We start from the raw sequence: 8,728 nt of genomic DNA on the forward strand, positions 1-8,728 counted from the left end.
CTGTTTATATTTGCACACCCTGTCCATGGCTCCACAAAGTCACAAGACCTCCTCGTCAACCTCCTCCTGGCCCTGGCCAAAGTGGCCATCTTCAACAGCAGGAGGAAGATGCTAGACAAGGGGATACTCTGCGACTGTGGGGCCTATTTCCGCTCCTCCCTGGTCTCACACATCCGGGCAGAGTTCCTCTGGGCAGAGTCTGCTGGTTCCCTAGACAGCTTTGAGGAGCAGTGGGCACTGTCTGGGGTTCTCTGCTCGGTGTCCTGCTCTGAATCCCTAGTTTTGAACCTGTGATCCTCACTCCTGACCCTGTTATTCCTTAGTTGTCCCCCTATTCAGTTGGTTTCCGGGTCCAGTGGTCCCTCCCAGGATTTCCAATAAGGCCAGAGACCCCTGAGACCTGGGAGGGTGCCAACCCTGTCATCACCGGCATCTCTGGCCACCTGGGCCCCACTGACACCCCCTGTCTTCTTCTGCCTGACGCCACTTCTGCTCAGGCCTTGGGGATAGCGTCCCTGTCATGCCCAGACAAGCGGGTGGGCCCCACCACCACTGTGTGCAGTCAGGCGGAGCCCACAGAGGAGGAGGCAACTGGGCCATCTCCGGACTTGGAAGAGGGTCCACCCCAGGGGGAAGTCTCCCTTCCCCCTGTCATTCCACCCCTGCCTCACTGATGCCATCGCCCTCGCCCCCTGGACCCACCCACATAGGCTAGCCCTCCACTGTCACTACCACCTTGGAGGGCTGAGTGCTTTTTCAGGGGAAGCACAACAAGTGGAAAGTGTGAACTCAGCACCTCCACCTTGGTGTGGAGGGGGAGGAGGCCCCTGTAACACCATGAGGGGGCTGCTGCGGCCGAGCCCTCCGCTGCCCCCCACCCCCGCAAAGGCCAATGGATGGAACCAACCAAGGAAGGTGTCACCCCCTCCCAGAGACCTTTCCTGAGGAGGCCTTGGAGGGAGCCCCCTACCCCCGCCCTTCTGTCATTCATGCCCTCCAGTGGTACCAAGCTAGAAATCGCCCCAGTTGCTGACCGGGAGGACCTGTGGTGGTGTGTGGAGACCTGCACTCCATCTTCTAGGAGATCGAGGCCCGGGGTCTGACCCCTGTCTCTCCGGGGGACGACAGTCTGGGTGATGGCTTTGTCGCACCACCCTCTCTTCCTCTCTCCCCTTTTCCCCAGGCTGCCATCTGCACTCTCACTTTTGGGGCACCCCTAGCCTCACCCACCTGCCTGGCCATAGAAGGCACTCCGTTAGAGGCTGCCAGGCCCATTACACTGATGGCCGGTGCCAAGCAGCTAGGCCCCAAGCCTTTTGGTGTGTCCCTCTCTGAGGCGGTACAGCTGCCCCCTTTACAATCTGGGGGCCTGGACCTAAGCAATCCCCTGCCTGCTGCCATGGTTGTGGGTGCCACGCTGGCATTGTAGAGAGCCTCCTTCCCACACCCGCCCCCTTTACCCCCATGCCCGGTCAAGTGGTGCCATACCGGTGGCCTAGCTGCTGGGGCCCCTGCTCCCAGTCCTGCTCCCATCCCTGGTCCCCATCCTGCCCCTTGTCCTGATCCTGTCTCCCCTGCCACTACTCCCACCCCCACCCATTCCCCTCTCCCCCTGCTTCCCATGTCACTGCCACCCCCGGGCTTGTCTTGTTTCCCTTCTCTCCTGACAGCCCCCGGGATGCAGTGTTTGTATTTCCCTCTCCCAGCCCCCGCTCCCGGGCTGCTGCTCTCCCTCCTCTGCCGCTCCTTGTACTGGGGACTGAGGTAGGCTGTGCAGCACCTGAAGAACTGGTGCCATGCTGGGGTCCGCCCCATGTTTGCCAATCTCTGTAGGTCACAAGGCCATTCCAAGGGCGCAGCTGGCGGACGACCGGGAGTCTATAAACCTGGCCCCACATGTGCTGCAGGATGAGCTGCACCATTTCCTGGTAGACACTTGTGGCTCCAAGGGCAAGGTGCAGCTCACTCGCCAGCCCTGGCAGGACTTCCACCTCACCCTCTGGGCCGTGAGGACCATTTTGAGGGAGGGTAAGGGGACCAGGAAGCAGGATGCTGCAACCTATCGGCAGACCTGCTGCTTCCATGATTCCCTGATCGCCTTGGGGTTGATTGTGGGTTGCTGCAGGGCCCTGTGAGGGCTGGCGGTGCTCCTGCCCATGAGGATCCTCTCCTGCCCCCATGATGAATCTGACGACCTTCGGTACCCTGAACATCTGGGGCAGCAAGGAGAAGACCTTGCTGACTGCAATTGTGGGGGTTTATTTTTGTTCTGCTCAATCATTCCACCATCCTATAGGACCAACCTTGTGAGCTGGTGATTGTCTATTGCAAAGTGATTTTTGTTTCATAAACCAGTTAAATACATTTGTCCATATAGGTAGCTATTTTCTCAGCAGAAATTAAAGGTGCTAGGTGCAGGCTCGGGGCTGGGGCAGGGGGTTGGGGTGCAGGAGGGGGTGAGGGGTGCAGGCTCTGGGATGGAGTTTGGGTGTAGGCTCTGGGCTGGAGCAAGGGGTGGGGGTGCAGGGGGGGTGAGAGGTGCAGGCTTTGGGAGGGAGTTTGGGGGCAGGAGGGGGGCAGGGGTGAGGGCTGTGGGGCTGAGGATGAGGGGTTCATGATGTAGGAGGGGGCTCAGGGCTGGGGCAGAGGAATAGGGTGCGGGGGGATGAGGGCTGGGGCTGGGGTTGAGGGGTTTGGGGCATTGGAGAGGCTCAGGGCTAGGGCGGAAGGGCAGGGTAAGGGCAGCCTGCCCTGCCATTAGTGGATGTGGGGCACTAGGACCCTGCGGCAGCAGTTGATGCCGGGAGCCGGCAGAGCAGAGTCAGCCTGAGCTGCAGGCTCCGGGGCCCCGGGGGGCAGCAAGTGTGAGCTGGGGGACACTCGGGGGAGGTGCGTGGGGGCGGCAGATGGGGCCGGGGGAGAGGCCTGGCCCCAAACATCGGTAGAGCAAGGCCCCCAGGCCCTGAATATTGCTGGAGTCCGGGCACCACGAGTGTATATAACTCGCCACCCCTGTCAACAACCCTGCCAGTGCTAAATGGTATAGGGTCCCCAGGTAGGGTGACCAGACGTCCTGATTTTATAGGGCCAGCCTGATATTTGCGGCTTTGTCTTGTATAGGTGCCTATTACCCCCCTGTCCCGATTTTTCACCCTTGCTATCTGGTCACCCTATCCCCAGGGCTTCCTGATATGGTAAAGGTTGAGAACTGCTGTACAAGTGCAGCAAAGTGAAAATGTTCTAACCATTGAAACACTAGTGTTTCCCCATGTATCTGCCTTCTGTGCAAAGCTGAAACATGGCAAAGAATTGTCTGCTAAATGCAAACTTTGCTGAAATTTTCTTAGTCAGAAAAAGAAGATTATTCGGACCCAATTTTACATTTTTAATGACAAAAGTCTATGGATACAAAGTTATCTATTGTCAGGACAATGGCATAATGATGCCAGTGCAAGTCTGTAGAAGTGTCCTGTTACAATGTCAAATAATGACTAAGCGGTATCAGCACATCTTTATGAAAAATGGTTTGATACAGTGGTTTGTACAGTGATAGCTTAAGAAGGCACTCTCTGGTGAATGACAAGCCAATAAAAGTTTAGGTAGATCACCAATGACACTGTCAAATTGTGGGCAAAATTCCACTGTATATGGCTGTTTGCTTAAAATATCAAGAGTAATACAAAAGAATTTCATTACTAAAAGGGTTCCTATATAGCTAGGTACACCAAGAAACATCTAAAAATATATTAATTAAAATAAGACTAATACTGAGCCATCATCTCATAAAGGCAAGGAAGTTATGAGTCAGGACTGCTACAGGTTATATAAACTGAACCATTTTGCTACATCCAAAAGCCTGCAGTCTGAATGGGACCTGGACATTCAATGAGTGCAACATTTGCCCCTTCAGTTCACAAAACTCTTTTCACCAATGAACATGTATTATTTTTACATTTTTAATTACAGTTAATGTCTCATTGAATGCTGCAAAGAGCATCAGCAGTAACAGCAGCCATCTTGTTGAAAAGTAATGTCACTTATGACATCACAAAGCAACTATGAATGTACCACCAACCAGATTGCCTTATTGATAGAACATCTCAACACTTTATTTTGCTAAAAGCCATATCATCTCATGCACTGTAGTGTATACACTGCTCTGTTGCAATTTTATACAATATTCTAGTATACATATATTTTTAAAATCTCTGGATAAACATTCCTCCCTGGCACATTCTGGTTTACGGAACCAGAATATGGCTTCCACTATATGCCAGTTGGGGGGCCAAAGCATACAGTCTTTACAAAGCTAACCATATTTTACAGCATCATCAAGAAACACACCGGTGCTTTATATAATTATAATGGCTCCCCTGCCAAGACTCTTCGGGGTATTATAAAGTTCTTTCATTTACTGTGTGGGTAATTCCAAGAACCTCTCACCTGAGGTACTCAGTATCACCCAAATAGTAAATGAGAGAAGTTTATAATACACAAAAGAGACAGGCAGGGGAGCAGTTATAAATATACAACAGCAGTGTGAGAACCCAGTGGAAGAAACTGTAGACGACTTTCCAACCTGCTTTAATTTTGGTTTAAATGTCCGAAGAAAAGACTTATTACTTAAACCAAATATAATATCACATTTATATTAAATTTGGTTTAAATAATGTATTTTCTTGTGACTATTAAGTCTGTATTAAAGGTGGCTGAGGACTGTTTTACATTCTCTTGTATAGGCCTGCCAGTGTCACACATGATTTCACTTTTCAGCAAGATGGCAACTATCAACACTCAGCTGAAAAATACCCACTACAGTGAAAAATGTGTGATAAGATCCCACAACACTTGAAAATGGTACATCCCACTGGGAAAATATTTATTTTTCCATGAATTGTCCAAATATTGGTTCAGCTGTGTTGATTTTGAGAAGATTTCTAACTTATTTTGAATGATGAATTGGATAACTTGACTGGCAGAACATCTTTTTTTTTTTTTTCAAAGGAGATGCAGGCTCATGCAATGGAATGGGCAGCATGCTGTAGTGAAGATCTCATAACACACCCACCTGGATTTCCTAAAGAAAATACTTCATTTAATAAACTGAGAAAAGATTTCCAAGGAGCGAGAGAAACCAATCTAGCCAGCTTTCAGAAGTTGTCTCTAGAAGCTTCATCTCCTGTCTGCCTATCAGGAGCTCTCAGCAGAGCAGTGAAAGCAGCTCTTAGCTCCAGTCATGCAAACCCTTACTCATGTGTCTGCCAACAACTATGAAAACAAAGTTTTTCTAAGTGCTTACCTATCCTGCTGCAGCCCTTTGTTTACTCAGGTGAGCTCTCCTGGATCCTCCACATTGGGGATTCAATTTATACATCCCCCACCCCCAACCTGCCTCCTTCTCTGCCATGACACAATCAGCCACCCTCTCTGTGCTTTGTTTCTCCACACACAATTCCCACTTAAAGCAGCGAAGAGTCCTGTGGCACCTTATAGACTAACAGATGTATTGGAGCATGAGCTTTTGTGGGTGAATATCCACTTTGTCGGATGCATGTGACGGATGCATGCATCCAACGAAGTGAGTATTCACCCACGAAAGCTCATGCTCCAATACATGTTAGTCTATAAGGTGCCACAGGACTCTTTGCTGCTTTTACAGATCCAGACTAACATGGCTACCCCTCTGATACTTAATTCCCACTTAGTGTGTTTTATCCTCAAATATCCACTACCCTCATCCCATCTACAGCAACCTGGGCTTCCTCATGCTCCTTATATACTTCCCAAATTCAGCATTCCCCCTAAACCACATCAATGTTCTAACATACCCCATCTGACTCCCAGCTTCCACCACTCACCCAACTACCACAAATCTCTCCATTCACACATACACACCCATTTCAAATTTGCTAGCCATTCTAAAAAATAATTCAGAGGCAGAAACGTTAAAACACAATATTTACTATCCACTGTATTATTCTTGGTGTCAATAAGACAGAAACACTTGTTTTCTTACAGGCATTATGGTCTAGCCAAAACTGTTCATGGATAGAGACAAACTTATGCTAATCCTGTTTTATTTGTATTATGTAAACACTTGGTGACTTCCTATCTAAAATGACTTTCTCCTGATGATGCATTTGACTCTAGGAATGCAGTCTAAGGGATATCAGTTAGCATGGCTTCTTGAGAACTCCATGCATATTACAATACCTTGAAGTTTTGTGGTTAACAGTTGCTTTTACAATATTTCCTCTTTTCTTGTTTACTCATTGTTAATTTTATTATACTACTCTAAGCCCTGTTCATTAATCAGCCTAGCCATCACTTCAGTGGCACTTCCTTAAGGGCTAAAATGCTTTAATCTTTGAAATTTAATAAGGGTTCAAATCTCATCTCAGATCTGCCCATACACAGGGTAAAAGTGAAACAACTTATGCATTTTAGCTGGTTGCAGCAGCATAAGATCAAAAGCATAGCAAAAGGCCCATTAGTTTAGATACGAATTCCATACTCCAAAAGGCCTATTAGGACAGATATGCATCCTCTGAAAAAGCTTACTAGGACAGATATGCTTATTCCCAAAAAATTAATCTCCAAAAAGCCATGCTCTGGCCAAAGTGGGAAGTCAAGTCTAAGCTCTATACAAAGATAGCAATCCATATGTGAAATCCAACATTCAAGGACTTTATATAGATTAATGATAACCTGTATGAGATTTTTGTTTCATAAACCAGTTAAATACATTTGTCCATATAGGTAGCTATTTTCTCAGCAGAAATTAAAGTAATATATATGGGTAATATTCTTTAATAAGTAAGATGAACACAATGTAACAAAAGCTACAGTTCAATAGTTGCTAGTTAACTATTTCAAAACATCATGTAGGAAAGAATGCAACTAAATGGAAATTGCTTATACAAAATGTGAAAAGCAACTGCAGAACTTTATAACATGTGGCATGCTTCTCAATATAATTAAAAACATATCACATCCTGGTTTTATCAAATGAGCCATTTCACAGGCAAAAGCTCAACTTTTGACATCCAGCTCTTTATTGAGAAGCATGTCATATGTGTCGATCTAAGACCTTGTTGAACTCAGGCTATTCTCCATTGGTGATGTCTCAGAGAGAGGGTAAGATACACATTAATTTTTGGATATTGAGAATAATATATCAAAATCTATAAATACTGGTTTCTCCGTTGACCTCAGAACAGGGTTCAAAATCCAGGTCCTAAACTGCAGGCATTTCACAGATTGCGACTAGGTTATCTCAGAAACCACCTTACCCCCCTTGATCTCCCAAGACAAGTAACTTTCTGGTTCAAACTACCAAGCAATGAGAACACAGCATTCTTGATGGTGTGACCCTGGCTTTGAAACTCAAATTTCTAAGAAATTAGAATGACCCCTGCACCTGATGGTGTTCCGTGAAGGTTGTGCTGGCAAGAATTCAGCTGCAGGATGTAGCCAGTAAAGTAAACGCAGCCCAGAGCTGTCAGTCAAACTGTTCGCTGGGCTACCTTAACAGGTCCATGCATGCACAGAAGAAATTCCTTATCTAAGGAGTGGGCAGTGCACCAAAACCCTTGGCATGCCACCAAAGTAAACTGAGTAAGGCAGCTGTTACGCTAACCGCACATTGTGAATTTAATGGTAATGCAGGATAGCGCAGCAAGGCTGCAATTACATGGAACTCAGAAGACCACCTGTAGTCATGAATCGTATGAAAGGCACCTGCTAACCAATGATAATAATGATTGTTCATATGATAGGTGCATGGACCTTTGTTGACTGGTTGATTGTCAGATAGTTAGTAAATATAAGTTGTGTGCTTTTGGTATCTTGTTGGAATTATCCGCTGGACAGGTTATACCACCATGACTCTGTCTGATCAGCAGAGCTCTGGTGTTCTATAACCTCGTTTCTTCAATAAAGAGCTGTTTATTATTTGCCAAGACTCCACAGGCAGGGACCAGACGGGTAGCAGATGGAAACCCGTAGGGAATACTATCACTTAGAAAGTCCAGGCTGTATAGTGACCCCAACTTTCAGACCAAAATGTAAAGCATATATTTTCTATAGGACCTTCCCATAGCATCAGTACACTTATAAAAAGATACTATACACAAAGTTATGCTCTTCTGCCCCTGAAGAATGGAGGGAGTTAAACATTAGGTGAAAACCCAAGATAGATAAATAGCTGTGACAAAATGCTCTAACCACCGCAGCAAGATGTTGCCATACATACAGGCCAAGTATATACTAGATCTCAGCTACATTATTTGTGATTGCAACAATCATAAATAGGATATGAGAAATGGTGGAAAATATATATCTGTCTTTCAGGTGTGGCATAAAACTGACATCCTGCCCATTTGTTGACATTAAAGATCCCACTGCTAAGGCTGGATTTTATTTATTTTATTTTTTCACAGAAAAAAAGGGCCATTTTTCATAGCACAAAATGGTAAATTTTGTGGGGCAACGTTGCATTTCATAAACAGATATTTTAATAGACACTGTCAACCAAATAATGCTTTATAAGGCACTAGGAATGATTCAGTGCATGTCTGGAAAAGGTGTAAAGAACTTCTATTTACTTTGAGCTTGTTGAAATCTCATTGTTTTCTCTAGGGGGGGGGCCTTGTATGTGGGTCAGACATGACTCAGAGACCCTTTCTATCATTTTTCCCATCTTCCCATAGTGCAGCTAAAGCAAGGA

Source organism: Emys orbicularis, chromosome 11, assembly GCF_028017835.1.
Source record: "Emys orbicularis isolate rEmyOrb1 chromosome 11, rEmyOrb1.hap1, whole genome shotgun sequence".
NCBI classification, from domain to species: Eukaryota; Metazoa; Chordata; order Testudines; family Emydidae; genus Emys; species Emys orbicularis.